Below are 21,364 nucleotides of genomic sequence, written 5' to 3' on the forward strand. Positions count from 1 at the left end.
CGAGGGGCATAGTGGTGTCAAGGGGGGTGGTCGCTCGGTCGGTGTCGCCTGTAGCAGCTGTGGCCGTCTAACCCCATGTCTGCAATGGCTTTCTGTCACGGGAATGTCTCTTGTCAAAGGGAAACACCGCAGTAAGGCGTGATCACCCGGGATAAGTGAATTAGCTACCGGTAGGCATCCACCTAAGGGTTCGCTGCTGGCTCTATCTGCGTGGCAGAGTTGGTTTGAGGAAAGCAAAATGCAGTACCTCTCTTGATAGGCGTATTTGGAGTCGGCTTTTTGCATAGGACATTCCATCACTCAGAGGGTTTCCCAACGGCTCCGTGCTACACATCACACCAGCTACTCTGTGACCCATTTCAATTGTACTTACTTGGAGCAGTACTTAAAGACTTTTTAAGTGTATGCTGAGACCACCTTGCACCAACAGGCCTGGCTCTCACCCTGCTCTACTGAGGCAGCTGTGTGTGTTCCTCCCTGACTAAACTGATTTTGTATGGCAGGATAAATCATAGTTAGTGGATATTTGTTGGAGTGAGTCTAGAGGAGGCCACAAAAATGAACAGAGGGCTGGAGCACCTCTCCTGTGAAGACAGGCTGAGAGAGTTGGTCTTCTTCAGCCTGCAGAAGAGAAGGCTCTGGGGAGACCTCACAGTAGTCTTCCAGTACCTAAAGGAGGCTTACAAGAAATCTGGAGAAGGGCTTTTTACAATGGCATGTAGTGACAGGGCAAGAGGGAATGGCTTTGAACTGACAGAGGGTAAATTCAGATTAGATATTAGGAAGAAATTCTTCACTGTGAGGGTGGTGAGGCACTGGCACAGGCTGCCTGGAGAAGCTGCTGCTGCCCCATCCCCAGCAGTGTTCAAGGCCAGGTTGGATGGGGCTTTGAGCAACCTGGTCTAGTGGAAAGTGTCCCTGCTCATGACAGGGTGTTGGAACTGGATGATCTTTAAGGTCCCTTCCAACCCAAACTATTCCCCAATTCTGTGATACGATTCTACAACATTCGGTACACAGGACATAAGCATACACGCAAGACTGGAGTAAGAAACCAGTTTTGTCCTACTTCCATGTCAAACATTGGCTGATCAGCAAAAAATGCTTTTGTACCTCTATATAGTTTTATAGGGCTGCAAAGATAACAGCCTGGCCATGATAATCCTTCTAGAAAGAAACCAACTAAATCTGTGGGAAATATTATTCACTAATACCTGTAATAGTCCCTGCTTTGATGCAGTTGTCCTGTCCTTCATTTTTGGGCTTTATCTCGCTTGATCTCATCAACAAATATTGGATTGTAATCCACCCTGCCAATGTTTTTTTTTGTCCATTAAAACATTTGTATTGGCAGAGCAGGAGTAGCTAATTGATCAGGAGGAGAGGTAGAAAGAAGTCCTCAGAAATGTTATTTTTAATTTAAAATATATTTAGTGTACGAACAGAATGTGAAGAATTATATAAAAATATAGTAGTGTAATTTAATAATCCTAAAAGTAATAAAATCACATTGAAATTCTTCTAAGTTACAGTGTATTAAGAAACACTAGAACATTTTTACCTGGGTAGGCTAAATCTTACTTTAGGTTCTGGATGTAGATCTGCAAGGAAGTGATGGCTTCACTACACCAGCAGGCAGGAATCTCAGCATGAACATGAGCTCAGAAGGGCTCTGCTCCAGGGCTTTTCTTATAAAGCCTTAACTTATTAAACATTCAAAGGAAAAGTCTATAAAACTTTACTGGTGTTCATACATCTCTTCTGACACTGTAGATGTTTCCTACTTTAGATGAGCAACAGTCATTTCACTCCTTAGTTGATGTAGCCAAACAACGTTTTGAGCTATAATTTGTCCTAGGTTTTAACTAAAGGTGTACACAGTCAGTAGACCCTGCAAATAGTAATTGGAATACTGTGAATGGCATTTAAACAAAATCATAAGATCTTAAGGCTTCAAGTGTTCTTTATACAATGTAACTCTGGTTATCACTTAACTCCTATATATTTAAGCATACCTGTGCTATTTCTTCAGTTTTGCTCAGAGGGGAAGCTCCAGGCTTTGCAGCATGACAGGAGCACATGTGTGTCACCTGTGCCTTTGTGGTGAGTGTGGCAGCCACCCGTTTCAGCGCCCTGTCAGAAAAGGAAAGATAGATTTTTCACAGCGTGAAGCATTCCAGATCTTAACAGCTGCCTTGTGATACACTGAGTACCATGAAACATGGGCTTTAATGACAGCACTGTCTGAAAGGTTTCCTGCATCCCAGCTGCCCCATGTAAGTCCATTTCCCCTCACACCACACCCTCAACTGTGCTGTTTGTAGAGGAGCAACACAGTGACCTGAATCAGGGAATGGATCCAGATTAAAAATAGTCTTGTTTCTGTTTTGCCAGGAGTTTTGACATGGATCAATTCACTGATCCATTTCTTTGGAGGTGTCAAGAAGTGAGGGAAGAATCACACACCCTAAAGCCCCCAGGCAATACAAATAGACCCTCCATTGCAAGCAAATCAGAAACCCGTGGCTGGTTTTCAAAACGATACATGGGCTGGGATAAATGTATAACATCTGTGCTGCCTCAGTCATAAAAGACTTTAATGCTGCAAATGTTTGGGGCTTTTTTGGTCTTTCCCTCATCATAAGCTTCCTCATTTATATTTTCATTTTGCCAATTTACAGTAGCAAGGCTTGGTATTTGATTTCAGCTGGGGGAGACAGCACTGGGCAGGGAGGAGGCATGAAGCCCCTCTCTGAAAGTAATTTAAGCTCTTTTTTAAAGTAACGTTTAATGCTGGGAAGCTTAATAGTTTATATTCCTTGATTTTCATGTTGTAACTGTCACTTCCCACCCAGCTGTCCTTTCAGGTCACAGTGCTATGAACTAGATGTATTTCAGTTAAGATCTCCCTTGCTCATAGCATCAGATCATATTTGGGAGATGTGTCCTTCTCTGTAATGTCATATAAACACCTGTGTCCAGTTGCATATTGGAGGAGGAATTACGATGCAAGTCTTTTGCTGAACTGTACATCTCTTAGGGAAGCTTCTCTGAGCAGGCAATCTCTCCCTTGCTTCTCAACTCCAAAGAGCCAATTTGTTAAGAAGGATTCTAAGGCAGGAGAAGGAATGAATGAGTTGAAACATGTCAGGCTGCTGTAAACTGTTAGACAAGCCAGCTACGTGAGATTCACACTTAATGCATGAGACTAGTGAGGTCTCCCTTCGCTTTTATCAGTCACCTCTGGTACCTGCAAAGCAGGATAAATTCCACAGCATGAATGGACAGTATATTTAAAATACTGTGTTTAAAGAAGTACTGCAGATTTTAGGTTTTTGTCATTTTCAGTGTATCTATAGAAATAATTATTTAATAAGTAGCTGAAAGGGGGTTACAGAAAATTGTTATTTACCATAAATACGTTGCCCATATGCTTCCCTTTACCACCAACTTCAGCATGTGTGAGACTAAAGTGAGTGCTGAGCTACCAGGAAAGAGTAAGACCTGCCTTTATGGTCATGCAAAAATCAATACAGATAGCTGAATACTGGAAAAGGCTATAAGCTCATGATTTACAGCAGAAATTACACAAAAATACCTCTGAAAAGCAACAGGAAGATGAAGTACCTGATCTTTATCCTTAACAGGAAGGAGGTCATCTGATAACTTTCTACTACAACAGATTTTGATGTGCACCCTAACTTCTTACTCTCAGTTCTGCATTTGGCAAAGTTTCACAACTGAGTATAATGTAGGACACGTTTAAAAAACTGCTGAAACAGACTTTAAGTCTGCAATTGATAGTGGTTTGTGCTTGCCTGTTAGTTGCAAGATCGATAAAGATTTGATGTAGTTGTAAAGGAAAAAGAGGATAGAAGAGTGCAGATAGAGAAATTGTAAGGATACCAAGCTGAATAACTGAAATTAAGAGAGCAGGATAGTAGGGGTGATTTGAGGAATTTGCTGGTGTATTAAAGTCCTGCTTAAAAATTAGGATTTAATATGCAGTTAAATTTTCATTCAAGGATGTTATCTATTGTAACAGAATGCATACTGCATAATGCATAATGCATACAATTACACCATTATCATCAGCTTCAGCAAAGATCATTGCACAGTTCTGATGTACCTTATGCAGTGTTTTGACTAGAGTGTAGAATATTAGATATAATTCTGACTATGTGTAATCTCTTCTTACAGACCTTGGAGGACAGGCTTGGCCAGCAGTCACCCTTCAGGTAGGCATATTGCTGAAACCTTACAGAGCTGTTAAGTTTTCTTTATAAATCAACAAAAGAAAAACACAAACGTGTGACACAATGGATAAAGAAAGAGATAGAAAGTGGATATTGGGCTTACTGGAGAACATAAGGGATGCAGCCAGAACACAGAGAAAGATGGAAACAAAAGGAGTCTAGCAGGAGACTTCACCCCCCCCCCACCCCCCCCCCCCACCCCCCGCTTTTAAAAAAAAAGAAAGAAAAAGCAGGAGTTGTGTGATTTTCACATAGTTTGGTACAAATTAAATAGCACAAATAGAGAGTAACAGGTTATGAGGTTCAGCTTAGTTTTCTGTGATCCATCCCATCAGGGCAGTAATGGTACTGCTGTGATACCTTATGCTGTTTGACTTCATGGAAGACTCAGTCACAGAACATGGAAATCATGGTGTCCCAGGTCACTATCTCACTGTCAACAGCAAGTTGTTAGAATATTGTGTAGTGGGTAGGGAACTGCCTGACAGGCTGCACCCAGCGGGCGCTGGCAAATAGCTCCTTTTCCAACTGGTGACCTGTCACTAGTGGGGTCCCCCAGGGATCCATACTGGACGCAATATCTTCATAAATTATCTGGAAGTTGTTATCAAATGTACCATGACCAGTTTGCCAATGATACCAAACTGACTGGGGAAGTGGACACTTTGTAAGGGAGAGCCACACTGCAGGAACACCTGGGTAGGCTGGAAGAGTGGGCTAACAAGAACCTTATGGAGTTTAACAAGCACAAGTATAAGGTCTGGACCTGAGTAGACACAATCCAAGAGTGCAGCATAGGCTGGGATCTACTTGGCTGGGGAGCAGCTCTTTGGAAAGGGACCTGCGGGTCCTGGTGGACAGCAAACTCCGTATGAGTGAACAGAATGCAGCTGTGGCAAAGAAATGCAACGTGGTGCTGGGTTACATCAACAAAGGCATTTCCAGCTGAAGTAAAGAGGTCATCAGGCCGCTCAACCCAGCTGTTGTCAGGCCACACCTGGAGCACTGTGTTCAGTTTTGGTGAAGAAGTTGTGTACAGGCTGGAGAGGGTCCAGAGATGGGCCACAAAGATGATCAAAGGATGGGGAGCCTGATGTATGAGGAAAGGCTGAGAGAACTGGTTGTGTTCAGCCCAGAGAAAAGAAGGCTCAGGGGAGACCTTATCACCATGTTCCAGTATTCAAAAGATACAGCTTACTCCTCTGGAAATGCCAATTGGACACTAGGGAAAACTTCACAATGAGAACAATCAACCATTGGAATAATTCTGCCAGGGAAGTGGTAAATTGCCCTACACAGGACACTTTTAAGATTTGCCAGGACAGGGTGCTGGGATATCTAGTCGAGGTCATGTTTTGCCTAGAAAGGTTTGACTAGATGATCCCTGAGGTCCTTTCCAACCTGATATTTTATGATTCTATGAATACTGAGGTATCTCAAGTGTTACTCAATAGTAACTGTTCAACAGGTAGGCTGTAGCTTAGTGAAATTGGATCCATGGAAAGCTTTGCTGAAATAACGGTACTTTACTCTGGATTTTTTACTTGGATCTAATGCATTTTCTCTCAGTAATGTAACTCCAAAAGGTGAGTGGGGTTGCCCAGGCCCCCAGGGTTTCTTACCTGTTTGTGGATTAGGCTGAGGGATCGTTCTTTTAATCCTCTGTGGGAACTGGGCTTGACCTTCATTAGCAAGTTTTTCAGTTTGTGGAGCCTGCCATTTATATTCTGGTTCTACTTTCTTCACTTTTCCCACCCATTAAAGCCTTCAAACTTTCTTAGACAGTTTCACCATATGTTGCTCTCTTTTTTTGGCTAAAAAAAAGGTAGATGCTTTCTTCTTTTATTGTACCCTTTCCAACTAAAAATATTTTTCTTCTAGAACTGTCTTGATTTTTATTTTCAATGTAAATGCACTGGCTTAAGTTTCCATCCATGACAGATCCTTCTGGGATCTGTTTTGTTATTCTGTTCATATGTGCATAAATGTTACAACTTGTGGAGGGATACGGTTGCTTGGTTTTGTCAGCTACACCAATGTGCAATCACTCTATTACAGAGAAAAAAGAATGTGATAACAGCTTCTTTCCTCATACAGAAAAAATTACCTATATCTGGGCATTCAAGACTATCTAAATCTTCTCAGATTTAAATACAAATGTCTCTTGTTTATGAAGGGATCTGGCCATATAAGCTTTCCTTATAAACCTCTTCAATCTTTTCAAAGGAAAGGTCTATAAAACTTTACTGGTGTTCGTACATCTCTTCTGACACTGTAGATGTTTCCTACTTTAGATGAGCAACAGTCATTTCACTTTTTAGCTGGTGTAACCAAACAATGTTTTGAGCTATAGTTTGTCCTAGGTTTTAACTAAAGGTATACACAGTCAGTAGACCCTGCAATTAGTAATTGGAATACTGTGAATGGCATTTAAACAAAATTATAAGATCTTAAGGCTTCAAGTGTTCTTTATACAATGTAACTCTGGTTATCACTTAACTCCTATATATTTAAGCATACCTGTGCTATTTCTTCAGTTGTGCTCAGAGGGGAAGCTCCAGGCTTTGCAGCATAACAGGAGCTTCAAAATCTCTTGATCACAGGATTTTTAAGGCATGTACTGGCCTGGTAGACAAGACAAGAGCATTGGATAGTGTCTGCCTGGACTTCAGCAAGACTTTCAGTGCTGTCTCCCATAAGATCCTCATAGAAAAGCTTTTCAAGTATGCTGTGGATTAGTAGAAAGTGAGGTGGATTGAAAATTGTCTGAACTGCTAGGTTCAGAGGTTACTAGCTCCTGGATGTACTGGTAATCAGCAAGTCTGAAATCATTTCAGGTGCTGGAGTGAGCAATAGATTGTCTAATGGGCTCCCATTCCAAGCTGTGACAGCACTAGCTGTCACAGCATAAAGGGCGTTTCTATTTGTTTATTTACTTATTTATTTAGGGCATAAATATTTATTTAAGGGCATTTATTTTTAATTCATCTGAGTAATGGAACTGCAGCATGTAGTAGGGGCTCCATTGGTGGTGATGGTATTTGAATCTGATTTCCAGGCATAGAATGGAAGACACAGTGTAAGAATGACAGTCAAGAATAAATGAAGTATGAGGAATTAATTTGGGCTTGTCCTTGAGCTGAAAATTTCTAATGAACATACAGCAAATAACATAATTGCTATATAGTAGTAATTGCTATATAGTAGGCTAAAATGTGGAAAAACTGGTAATTTAATATGATTACAATATGGATTAAACCAAGTTGAAATAATTGGAAGCAATCTTCATTTTTCATTTGAGAGAATTGCAAGAAGTCTACAGGTTCCTTTATCTGAGCTGGCAGCAGAGATTAAGGTGTCCTTCTTACCCAAAGCACTGGTAATATCCCTGCCTAAAAGAAATAAAAATGACAGCTGCTCAGAAGTTTCTAAGGAACAGTTCTTTCTAAGAACTGTTTTGATCCAGTGGCATCTGGAAGGATGAGAGATAGTCCAGATGGTGAAAGAGGTAGACAGACCTCAGGGCAGCCTAAACAAACATAGCAGTGTGATCGTGAGAAGACACATTTGTAGGGTGTTTGGTGAGAAGGAGCTTGGTGATGAAAACTGCCAATTTGTCTGATTCTCTGTATGTTCAAAAAAGCAGAACTCTGTACATCCTTTTTAGTAGAGAACTGTGCTGGAGATTAAGATCCTTCATGAATTTTCCTTTTAAAATCAATTAATCTGCACCAAATCCCACACTTGTATACTGCACAAACCTTTTGCATTAGTGGGGATGAAATTGATGTCTGCACGCAATTTAGTCCCACAACTTTTGCAGGTAGCACATCACTATAGAAAAATGATCATGACTGCAGTTTTACAGAAATTGACATTTGCTTTATGCCTTACGATATAGTTGGCTTACATGTCTTGCTAAGCTTAGCAAATACATCCCTTTGGAGATGCTTAGAAAGCATAACTTACTTAAATTGTGAAGGTTTTACTAGCCCTTCTGTCCACGTGATTTGGGAACTAGTAATCATCCATGTTGTCAAGTAACCCTACCCAGCACCTATGCCCCTCACAGCTGCTCACTCACCTCCTGGTAGGATGAGGAGAGAATCAGAAGAGTAAAAGTAAAAAAACTCATGGGTTGAGATAAAGACAGTTGAACAGGTAAAGCAAAAGCCACACACACAAGCAAAGCAAAATAGGGAGTTCATTCAGCACTTGCCGTCTGCAGGCAGGTTATTCAGGCATCCCCAGGACAGCAGGGCTTCATCACACACAATGGTTACCTGGGAAGATAAACAACATCACCCCAAACATCTGCCCCTTCCTCCTTCCCCCAGCTTTATACGCTGAACGTGACTCCATATGGTATGGAGTATCCCTTGGGTCAGTTGTGGTCAGCTGTCCTGGCTGTATCCTCTCCCAGCTCCTTTTGCACCCCCCAGCCTACTCACTGGTGGGGTGGGGTGAGGAGCAGAAAAGGCCTTGATTGTGTAAGCGCTGCTCAGCAGTAACAAAAACATCCCTGTGTCATCAACACTGATTTCAGCACAAATCCAGAACAGCTATGGAGAAAATGAACTCTATCCCAGACAAAAGCAGCATAATCCAGCTGATTTATGACTGAGCTACTACAAGTGTTTCAATTTGGGAAGTGGGGGAGTGGGGGGCGAATGTTTATCCAGTTGTTTATATGATTTTCCATCACAGTTATGAGACTAACTAGAGTTTACCCACCATCACCTTTCCCAAAAGACACAGTCTAGGAGGGAGGATTTGGGAATGCATAATAATGGTTTTTAGCAGGTCATTCCCAAGTGATAAATCCCAAGTAGCTCTGTTCCTAGGGAGGACATAATATTTTCATCTTCACCCAACACTTCTATGCTCAGAGGATTTCCAATTGCATAAAACAAGTCTCAGTGCTGAAAGAAATCTGGGAGCCAAGCTGGCCTCAAAAAGAGATCAGCTTAATCTGAAGAATGCAATGGCCTTTTGCCAAAACACAGAAGAAAGCCAGGTCCTGAGAAGTCCTGTAGATCACATCAGTAATGAAAACTGAATTGAACAATGTGAGATTAATGAGGAAAACTGTAAAATGTCTGGTAAAATAGACTGCTTTTAATAGCCTTAAAATTACTCTTACCAGGTGGGCCAGTTCAAGCAAACAATAAATCAGAACAGGAATCACTGCTGTCCACTTCCTGAACTTCTGTAACAGAAGCCTACCAGCACTGTCACAGTGCTGTTGGAAGCAGAGCAAGAATTGACATAGGGAGAACCCCTCAGTAAAAAATCCACTAGAGTTTATTTCTAGATCAGAAATCCAAATATGCAGTATTGAAAAACCTATTTTAAAAACAGAAAAAGTGAAGGTTCCTGTTATAACTTGCAGCATGTATTCCTTGAGGTCTTTAGGAATGACATCTAGTGCCTAGGTAGCAATTTCAATGCAGAATAACAAGGATGGTTAGTTTAAAACCTTGGGCACTTTTGAACCGATTCTGAGTCTAATCAAAATGGTGAATGGTTAAGTCAGATTTTGCTGTGTCAATACACTATTGGTTCACAGATCTCTATTTGCAGATAGACAAAATATCATGAAACTCTCCAGAGTATGTCTCAAAAAGACATTTCTGGAAAATCTAATAATTATAGGCAAATATACATGCCCTGTTGGCTGTTGAACATGGGTCATGACACTAGCATGTAGCTAGAAGCTCATTTAAATGAGCCAACAGACACCTCTCCAGTAGTCCACCAGTAGAAGATAGAATCAATGTTTCAGCTATAACTGAAAAGCTGCTTCAACGTCAAAACAGCAGCTGTGAAGAGCAAAACATAAAAACACAAGAGAACTCCCTATGAAGTGGGGAGAATAACAGTGTCGTGGTTTAAACCAAACCAGACAACTCGTTCGCTCACTTCCCCCCCCCCTCTTCTTGCCCTCCCCCTACTCCCGGAGGGACAGAGAGGAGAGTCAAAAAGAATGCAACTCCCACAGTTGAGATAAGAACAGTTTAGTAACTAAGGTATAACACAAATCACTACTGCTACCACCAATAATAACAATGATAAAGGAAATAACAAGGGAAGAGAATACAACACCTCATCACCAGCCGACCGATAACTCGCCCCCCAGCCCAACCAAGCACCAACCCATACCTCCTCCAACCCCGCAGTCCCAGCCCTTCCGGGTAACTCTCAGTTACATCCCAGGCGTGACGTGCTGTGGTATGGAATACCTCTTTGGTCAGTTTGGGTCAGGTGTCCTGTCTCTGCTTCCTCCCGGCTTCCCCTCCTCCCTGGCAGAGCATGAGGCTCACAAAGTCCTTGGCCAAACCAAAACATCGCTATCAGCTCTGTTCCCAGGCCGAAAGTCAAAACACAGCACTGCACCAGCTACCAAGAAGGGGAAAAATGACTGCTACTGCTGAACCCAGGACAAACAGCAATAGCAAAACAGCTTAACAGGAAGCAACAGAAAAGACCATAGCAAGCTTTATGAATGTAAAACAGGTAAAGAGACAAGCAGTCCCCAGAGAATATCCTGATCTCTTTTTAGAACAGCTAAGCAGGTCACCAGGAGTGGCTGGAGGGTATATAGTCTTCTTGACACTTTCTGCTGGTCTTATGTAGAAGAGTGCTACAGGTGCAGAGACATATGGGCTGGTTTTATGTATGTCTTACTAGCTTGAGTACCGGACAGTATGAATGTAGAACACTGCTTTTGGGGTCAAAGTCTAGAAGCCTTGCAAACACTTTTCTCGTGACTCTGAACCCAAATGAGTATCCTCAATCTGTCAGGTTCGAATAGATTTCTACACCTAGTTTACACAGATGTGTCTAGACCACACTCTAGCTTCAGTAAGGAACACAATGCTATAAGGAGCCCAGCAATGCAAAACTGAAGTGCTTCTTCATAGAGCTGACACATATGATTCAGTGATGCCCTTCCACTTATGGACCATCTCCATATGTACTAGGGCAGTGAGCTCTGTATGGCAGCTTAGGTACTGGTAGGACTTACTAGTTTGGACATCAGCCATACTCACATAGAGTGGCACCTGCTGCTGATGACTTTTCCATATTTAGAGGTGTGATGCACATCACCCAAACTGCAGTATTATTTCTGCACAACTAGCCATGAAAAAGGTAACTATAGCGAGTATCTGAATTCTTTGGATTATCTTAATTATTCCGAATGTCCTTATCTGTTAAAAATATTACTTGGTGCAAAATAATTTTTTTCTTCAATAACAGAAATCAAAGGGTACACCTGAATGCATAGGGAAGGATAACAGGAAGAACAGGAAGAAAATAGTTTTACTTATCTGCACAGGCAATGAGCAATTAATGTCTAAGCAACAAGCAACTATCAAAAATTAAGAATGCTCCAGAAATACATCCTTTCAGTGCAGACCTCATACTTTTTGGAGAGAGGACATGGAAAACTACTAGGGTGACTAATAAAAAGATTGATTTTTTTTTCCTCCAATGTAAATGCTCCTAGGAAATCCTGAGAGAAGGATCTTCTTATAACATCAAGAATTCTAACTAGGACAAACCCACATCAGTATTAAGCACAGCAAGGTGATTGACAGACACATTTAGGACACCAGCATGACTTCCATAACAAGTGATAAGATGGATGCCATCTGGAAATCACACAAAAGGAGTTGGATGCCGATAAGCTTCTGTCAAAGTTGATCTCTGTATTTTTCTGTATTTTTTGTGCAAGTTCCTGAGTGTGGTTATTTTTATATAATAAAAATTCTCTTGCTTGTACACAGCCTTAGCATACTTATGGGTGAAGAAGTTCTGAGAGTTAAGGGCTTTGGATGAGTGAATGTTTAGTTTGGCAAGGTTTCAGGGAAAGGATATAAGCTGTCTGGCTTTGCCATCATTTGTCATGATGGATCCTAACAATTTTGAGCCCCTTTTCTGCTGCCATGAACAGCAGAAAAGCTGTAGAGGGTTGCAGGTTCCAGGGTATATTGCAGGTTGTTCTTACGATCAGGTGTACATTACTAACTTGTACTCCTATAGGTCCCACAAGCCATACAAACACTTAACTTGTCTGAAGACAAGTAATTCCTGCCCTGCCTGTTCACTGTATGCTTGAACATCCTTCTGAAGCAGGAACACCTGCTTATTTTCATTGGACTTAGCTCTGCTTTATAATGCTGAGAAGAGACTCTGACCCTTTTAAGGAAGAGCACCTCACTTTTATCACTTCCAAGTTCTTAAAAGCCCCTTCAGACTTGTCATCTTTATCAGCAAAAAAGGGATCCTGCAAGCTGCAATTGCAACAATCCCTGAGTTATCATAATTACTCTTTGTCTAAAGCTAGTAATAAACAATTTCATGTAGCACTGAAACAGATGTAAAAGAAATAGCTGTTGAGGCCTGCGATACAGAAAATTTATATGCTTGGATTCTCATAAATTCAGCTTTTAATTAACCTCCCTGTCAAAAGGGAGGCATTTGCACAAGGTAAGTGAATTGTCTGTTGTTGATACTAACAGAGGTCAGGCCAGGTGGCCAGCCTGAGCTCTCTAAAGTGCAGTGGCAGATCACAAGCTAATGCTATCTGAGACGATGTTTCAGAAATTGGGGGAGTAATAAATTAATACCATGTTTAAAACTGAAGTGTCAGGACTTCTCCAAAAGTGGGTTTATATTCAGCTGAATCACCAGTACACCAAGGAATTCATCAGAAGGTCTTTGCTGTAAACAGCAGGTTGTAGCTCAGGGGCTAGTGCCAGGACATACAGCTTGTCCAGGCAATCAGCTCCTGACTCCAGCCAGCTGCAGACATGTCCTGACAGCTCCTAGCTGAATAAAACATGGAGAGGACTTTGGGAATCGGTCCAAACACAGGTAGCAAATAAAGTTTGTGGTTGCTCTCTTTGGTTTTGTTTGTCTTCTGAATCTGCTTGCTAGTTTCTTAATTTATTTTACTTTTCATCTGGTCATCTGGGAAATGTCATTTGGATTGGAAAACATTTTCAGCATGAGCTGGCAATAGCTCAGGTGGCCTAACTTCAGAGGAGAGCAATAAAACAAACTTCCACTAAATTGCACCTATGGTATTAAGCTGCATATGCTTCAATTAGAGTCTGCCCTGCTACCTTCTGGAAGAAAGTAATGTGAGGAGAAGCTGTGAAAGAAGTGGAAAAGTTGCCTTCTAAGCAAGTCAAAGTAGGAGAGAAGCCAGCCCAATCTAATACTGGCTAAATAAATCATGAAACCTATAAAAATAATAGTAATTTTTACAGAGAGGAAAGAGGTGAAAATTAAAAACTGTAACAAAGAGCAAAAAATTCAGTCAGCAATGCAGTGAAGTTGTTGACCAAGAAGCAGATGACAGTAAACTGGGGCAGCTTCCAAAAATCATGAAACTAAGGTATGGAAGCTGAACACTGAGAAATAAGATAATCTGCTATCTAAGGGCAGATACAACTTTTTTAATGTTACTGGAAACTTGAATAAGTTCTTATGAAGAAAGCTCAACTTGGTCACTTTAAATTTTAACCAAATGCTCAGATTGTATTCCTGTGTCCAAACACGAAGAAGTTAATACTAAAATAATAGAAGAAAAAGAAAGAAGAAGAAAAACAATGAGAGGCTGAGGAGTGCTTCACTTTACTGAAGGCAGGTCTCCAGAGCAAACCAGCAGTAGCAGAGTTTTGTACTGCACAGGCTGAGACATCTGTCTGTCATATTGAATCTGCTCTTCATATAGGCAGGGCTCAGAGGAAGTCTTTCTGGATGCAAAAAGAGGATCTTGCATCTTCAAGTCTAAGGGTATCAACAGAGTGGGGCACAATCAAAACCACTGGAAACTTTCTCACATGCACAGGAAATGTACAGAAAGACATTTGCAAAAGAGAAAGCAGGTTCTCAGAGAAGGCTGCCAGAAAGCAATTATTCGGTTAAGTGCACAAGCTATGTCTGAGGTGGGGGATATTGCTCAGCAAATACAGTTTTTTCAAGGAAATGCAAGTAGAAACAGATCGCTCTTATTTAAAGGGTGGTGAAAAGGAAGAAGCACTGGACTTTGCTCTTCATCCGGCAGAAAAAAGTGACTTGGCTGGAAGAGGAAAGTGAATTACCGAAGATATGCATGAGTGTAAGTAGGAACAGAGATGCCTAAAATATGGTAGTATTCCATTTCCACTTTTCCTACCAAGAGATTTCTCAGACTGTGCTGTATTCATCCTGCTTGACCTGTATGGACAATACACAGAGGCCCTTTTGATTTCTGTAAGAACTCCTAGTAAGCAAACAGTGGATCTGAAGATACATGGGAAAAGTCTGCCTTCATCACTTTGTTGGAATTTCAAAACATTTCTAAAATGTGAAATAATTCAGACAGAACAATGCAGATTAGACCCAATCCTCATGGGTGAAATTTGCAAGTTCAGCAGCAAGCTGGAAGACCACAAAGTGTATAGAGCTGTGTTGGGAGACTTTAAAAGGCAAATACAAAAATGAGAGAGGAGGGTAAATTGGCTCAGATTCGACATCCCCAGTGCAGACATCTGCTTTGGTATTGGGATGTCTTTACAGTCAATGAAGAACAACAGATGTTTCTGGGCATGACTCATCCTGTTTGAAACCTGGTGTTTGTCCTAGATGAAACAACCGCACCTTGAAATTGCCAGTTTCTGTCCATTAGCTGTAGAGGATAGACAGGATGATCATCTCAGCTGTGAATGCTTCCACAATAGATGCAAGCTTTGACATGATAGTACATGCAGGGGCTCATTAAGAGATTATAGAAAAGCAAAGGAAAGTTCACTGAAGGATTGCTCTTATTGCAGATAACCCTAATTTGTTAAGATATTCATCTCTGTGCCATTGACCACTTTCAACAAGAGATAGACTGAAACTGTGGGTCTTAGGAAGTGAATAAACAGCTTTTTACATGATGAGAGCCAATTACTGGATAATCATTTTTTTATCCCTCTGTGACTGGACCAACAGATGCTGAACTGATGTCTGAGGTGTTGAAGAATATAAAGTGCATTGGGATTGAGGGAGTAAATGTGCAGCTGCCATAGGAAAAGGGTAAAATGGAGGCCTGCAACCAAAATGGTGTGTTTCTGAGGAGACTCTGGTGGCCAGAGAAGCAACTAACTTGGAAGAGATCACCTTCTTTGCCTGAAAGTGTCATTCTGCCCCTAATTTCTGGAAATAGATCAACTCAGAGGAGTAAGTGCAGTCATCTCCAAGCTGTTCATGAGTCAGAGATTAAAGTGGGCAGATAGGATGTGAAGAAGTACGGAGGTGTGAGGAAAAGAAAGCGATCCTCTGCAACTGCTGTCAGATGCAGCATCTAACTGCCCATAGGCTCATTGCAGTACAGAGGGAATGGGATACCTTGTAATCATCATGGGGCTTGGTTTTCAGTATTCTTCAGGTTTGTGTTTTAATGCGGTTGGCTAGGCCCTTCAGGAACACCTTGACCTACAATGGCCATAATTCCCACCCCAAAAAAATGTCTTAAAATGTCCTCCATACTTCAATGAAACATACATGAACTTACAAGAAAAAAAAAAAACAGAAGTAACCTTTCTCATCTGTTCATAACACTACTAAGTACCAGCAAGTAGCTTGGACAGATGGACATCCATGGAAGCTGTCTTGGACTGATAGCTGCTCAGAAGAAGGAAGGAGTTTATATTGCTTTATATGACCTTTCCCTTTTCAACATTTTCAGCCTTGAGGATTTTATCACTAAACCCAAGGAAAATATTTAGGAGTACAGTGACAGTGAATAAAGAATTTGTTTCCCTAATTTCCCCACCCCACCACCAAACCCACCTACCATACTGAAGAGCTATAGCCCTCTCTGGGCTGTGAGGTGTGGTATGCTTTCATCTCCACAACACAGTTTTCCCTCCGGTGGTTAGCATTCCTTTCCAATTTGTATGCCAAAAATGTACTATGTATGCCAAAACTATGCAAATACATTTTGTTAACCAAGCCACGAACATGGCTAAGAGGAAATTGAGGAGAGAAGAAGGAAAAACAAACCATCCAACTTCCTGGTGACTATTAAAAGTCTTACTCCGAAACAGGTAGAGAAAGAAAGATGGATGCATTAGGTCAGCATTGATAATTTTATATCCAATCTCTTTATTGCTTTCCTGATACATTCAGTTCACAAGGGATCTGATTCTCCACTTTGCTGTTCAGTTTTAAATCAGGTAATCATGGAAGGCAATACCTATATTTTTCACTGTGCTAAATGAAGCAAGCCAGCTTGTGTGGGGAGGGAGTAGATTATCTAACAGACCTGTTTACTTGAATATTTTAGGTTAGTCCCATTTAATTTCTTAATTCCTCACAAAAATATTTCCTTATGTTCCTAGCCAACAGAAATGTTCACAGCAGCCAACAGTCACTGCCCCAAAGGAGCAGACAGGCTTTGTTGCTTGTCAGCACTTCCAAGTCCCATGTGTGAGATGAGTTAAGGAACAGCAGCAGATGTCACAGCATGGCTGATGTGAATCAGGAGTAAGTCTCAGAAGCATGTTCTTCTGTGCACAGCATCAACAAGGATGTGGTGCAGATAACTATCACTTTAAAATACACTGTCCTGCACCTTGCAATGAATATCTGACCCTACCTTGAAGAAGCACAGCATCTCCAGGCCTGGCCAGTGAACCTTTTGGTGTTAGGTACACTCATCTCTAAAATCATTCACATACACAGAGAAAAAAGAAAAAAAATAATCATGAAAGCCTTTGTTAGTGACAGCATTGCAGGAGGAGCTCACAGGCTTCCAGAAACTAAAAAAGAAAAAAATCTGAAATTATTAGAAGCCTCTTTTCAGCATGCTTTAGCAGTCTCTGTTATTTAGCTAGTTTTCCACCTTGTCCCAAAGCATACTTCCATGTTTGGTTGTTTCTCTTCCTTCGGGATTTGCTGTGACACTGTCAGCAATTATGTGCATTGTGGGTGCCAGACCACACTTAGGCATTCCCAGCATCCCAGCCCTTTCCAGCTCCTGAAAATGAGGCCCATCGCCTTCTCCCTGGGAATCACTGCAAACTCTCTCCAGGGCTGGCAGGGCCACCAGCTTCCACCCTCTTAGCTGTCCTGGGGTTTATTACTCCACCCCTTCACCTCCAAACATGACTCCCGCTTGTAATTTTTATTCTCTGCTTTCTGAGCTGGCTGAAGTTGCTTTAAGCTACTGACCCTCGTCACTTCTTTTTAAACAAATAAAAAGCAAACAAACCAAAACAGAAAAGGCTGGTAAGTACTTTAAATGGAGTGCCCCCAAATTTGACCCTCAAGTGAATTCTGCAAAGGTTAGCCCGCATGACTGTCATAAATGCAGCTGCTGTCACAGGGACCTGGCAAGGCCAGCCCTGTGACCCATTTTAAGCACACAATCCCTGATTCATTGCAGAGATCTCGTTATGGGCATTCATTTTTTTAAAGATCTGCTGAGCAGTGGGTAACAGCATAGCTTCAAATTAAATCCGGTTCAATACAGAGAGCAAAATTAAATCATTCAATGTCTGGTCTGCCTTGAGCTGTACTTAAGCCCTGTCCGTGATTAACAGATTAGAATGCAAAAAAAAAGCAGCTTAATCTGTCTGTTGCAGAGATACTTTTATTCCCCTGTGCTACAAATTGTTTTATCTCTAGATACTACGAGTGAAGCTCTGCCTGTAGGTCTCAGCAGATGGCATGGCTAGAGGAGCACTGAATTTCCTGTTTATCCTTAAACCTGGATATTTATATTGTGTCCTTTTAATTACAGTGTTTTCATTTCTTGCAAAGAGCTACATATTTGTCCTTATTGTCAAGACCAACAGACAAACAAATACTGAGAGGATCAGACATGGGAAATGGCTGGTCCCAGGCATGCAGTAATGCAGTATAAAAGAAAAAGCAATGGCATCCACATAGCACAAATCCTGTTCTAATACCTTATGTGTAACAACACAGAGTCTGCTATGTGGCTGTCACTTGTCTTTGAATTAACACTTTATATTAGCACATTTAAATCCTAAATGTTCCTCACACTGAACTTCTATTAATTAACAAAGCTGGCATTCCCAACCTTTATTTTCCTAAATGAAGCCTGGGTTTATTTTTTTATAAGGCTGCATAGCTGTATGGCTACACCACTGCACTTAAAATAAAAGTACTACAGTAGATTAATGTAAGGCTCAATCCAACAGAATATAAACTGAGTTTTTCTGACACAGCAGGAGCATGTTTCACTTTCAGCAGAAACAGAGAGCTAAGAGTGCTCAGCATTTTGCTGCATGAAGCCATTATGTACTTGCAATATTACATACACTGTGGATAGTACTGGTGACAAAGGGTATCAGGCACACATTGAGACCACACTCAGGTGCTGGGTATATCACTGCACCATCTTTGGCACCTAAATAACCAGAACATCACTAGCATCCTTTGCATTTCGTAACTGAAACTCACTTAAATATAGGAGTGTATCAGAAGAACAACAAGACGCTGGCATGGTCATATATTTTTAAACATGCAAAAAAAAAATCACCCTCCTGTACAATGTGATGCTTTGCAGTCTGCACTGATACCCTCCTTCATTTCCACCAGCTACTTCCACCAGATGTTTGTTGACAAATTGGAAAGTTGCTGGCACAGGGGATTTTTCAAACTGAGCAGTGGGATTTTAATTAATTCTTTTAAAAGACCAACATAACACCCACAAACCCCTATGTGAGCTTAGGAGTTACCCAGCCAAGCCAAGCTTGCTTTGGGTACCAAATCCCAGTGACAACCAGCCTGCACAGCTGTAAAAGTGGTGTGGGCTAATGAGCACCACAGCAGGGTGGTCCATCACCCACAGCTGCAGAGGCACAGGCTTATGTGAGAGATAAAAAGGTGGCCTAGGAGTAGGTCATATATCAAATGGCTTCATTTTGGTAAGCTTTCCTGCAATTTTCCTTTATCAACATTGCAGAAATGAGCCAGGTGATCCATGACCCAGTTTTATACAGGAAAGTTACTCACCCACTCTGTTACAGAGGGCAAGGATAGACACCTGGTTTTAGGTAATACTAAGGAAAAGCAGAGATGAATAAATTAATAATTAATTCTTTTTGTAGTTTTCCAATTAATTTCCAACGTTTGAGCAGCTGGCTTTTTTATGTTAGTTCTTCTCTAACAGTAACTTCTGCAGTGACTTCTGCTAAACCAAGGCAACATCTTTCTAAGACTGTTCAGTGGGATAAGGCAGTGTGGAGAACTTAAAAACCTATTTGTATGCATCATACTGTTTTTCTGGAGAAAGACAACAGAACAGCAGAGTCTGTAATGTGGAAAATGGTGAGCACTTTTTCAATTGCTAGCTAAAAATAATTGCAATTTTAGTGACCTACTTCAAATTCAAGTGGTCATGAGCCTGATTGATCTTTGCCCTTCCAGAGTCCCAAGGGCTGGGGAAATACTAGGTGATCCCCTGACTTTTCCCCACCTTTTAATTTTACTCATTTATTATTATTGCCAAAAGAACATCCATCCCCATGTTCTTTTCTTTTTTTTTTTTTTAATGTCGTGACAAGGGCAGTGACAGCTTTGCACATGCCACGAGAGGCACATGTCTATACACAGCCTAGCCAATGTCAGCAGCCAGACACAGCCAAAGAGGCTTGCAGTAATGCCACGAAATCTCAGCATCTTCTAGAGGTGTCAAATTTGCTGCAAATATGCAGATCAGCAAGCTTTCTGCGATTGGTCTGTATGTGTACAGCAAGCATTAGTCCAACTAGCCAGTTTAAGTTTGTCTAGGCTGCCTGGGCAGACTATGGTGTGGGCCACCAGGAGTTCAAAGTACAGAGCTCAGAAAAGCTTCAGCAGCGCTGCAGCCGTAGCTGCATGGAGGGCCCGAATTGCAGAGAGTGATTTTTAGAGTTGAATTCTGCAGGGCTGGGGGAGGAGAAAAAGCTGTCAGCAAGGCCAATCATAGGAAAGTGTAGGTGAGAAAAAATTCCCCAAATTTAACAAGATCCTAAATATTTTCATAGAGTCTCTGAACTATTCTACCTAAAATAACCTAGAGATTTGAGATTGTCATGTGCTTTTGTTTAATTAAGAGTTGTTAAGAGTCTTACTGAAACTATTTTGCTAATGTTTGTATCTTAATGGCTCTGTAACAGTAATGTGAGAATAACAGGAATATTCCCGCCACCATAATAAAAACTAAAGGGAGCTGCAACTGGTTCTGACTTTCTGACTAAAAAAGGAATAGTTCTGCTTTGCTGCTCAGCTACATTTTCTATTTGTTCAGTAAAATTCTCCAGTCCTAGTCTAGACCTCTTGATCAAAAGAGTAAATTTTTAGAGTTTATATAAGGATATATAAACATTACATTTCCATGTAATCTTGGTATTAACAGAATGATTTTGATACTGAATTCACTGTACTGAGCAAAGCATAGTAAAAAAATCCCCAACAAACCAAACCAAACCAACAAATCAAAACCTGGCTTAATTTTAATGTAAGTTTTAATTGTTTATATTGCAACTCTTGGTATTATATAGTGTGGCTTTGGTGACAACTTTTCTCGATTTAATGTTACTGTATTTCAACCTCTAAATACAGCTTTCTACATCAGAGATACATAATAAGTCACATTTCTGTTGACAGGTAACACAGGTAACAGGAGTACCACTCCACCAAACTGAAATTATATCTGTTTCATGCTCATAAGCTTATGATTCCTATAGCCACTTCCAGAGTTGTCTTCTGAGGATGTTTCTTCTGCAGTGATCAGGCTGACACAGAAAGGGATAATGTGAAAAGCAGCATTAATATGAGCAGGAGAACTGCATGGTGCAGACAGGAAATACTGTTTTCTGGTTTTAAGTCATTTGTGTTAGTCTGTTAAAAAAAGCTATGACTGAAAAAATGAATTTTTTGTATTCCTGAACTGCAAAATTACACATCTCAAAATAATAATAGAAAGACAGCAGTCCAGTTTCATAGGCAAATTAAAATAGGATTGAAATATCAGCCATGTGCTATTCATTTGGTCTGTTTTTTTTCGAACTGAAATAGATCAATCTATTTTGAATTTTAAAATCCTTTCATACTGT

At 40.9% G+C, this 21,364-nt stretch overlaps 1 long non-coding RNA gene across 2 annotated transcripts; it reads left to right on the forward strand.

Moving 5' to 3' along the window:
* The first annotated feature begins 49 nt into the window (after nucleotides 1-49).
* LOC134168670 (uncharacterized) lies at nucleotides 50-6,981 on the forward strand. 2 transcript variants are annotated; one of them, XR_009966628.1, is made up of 4 exons: nucleotides 50-170; nucleotides 2,033-2,276; nucleotides 4,201-4,238; nucleotides 6,860-6,981. It is a non-coding gene; the product is annotated as an uncharacterized LOC134168670 (long non-coding RNA). The 2 variants fall into 2 exon arrangements; XR_009966627.1 differs by lacking the exon at nucleotides 2,033-2,276.
* The last annotated feature ends 14,383 nt before the right edge of the window (nucleotides 6,982-21,364 follow it).

This window comes from Pezoporus occidentalis, unplaced genomic scaffold (genome assembly GCF_034315485.1).
Source record: "Pezoporus occidentalis ecotype Australia unplaced genomic scaffold, CSIRO_AGI_Poc_V1 ctg32, whole genome shotgun sequence".
Classification (NCBI taxonomy): domain Eukaryota; kingdom Metazoa; phylum Chordata; class Aves; order Psittaciformes; family Psittacidae; genus Pezoporus; species Pezoporus occidentalis.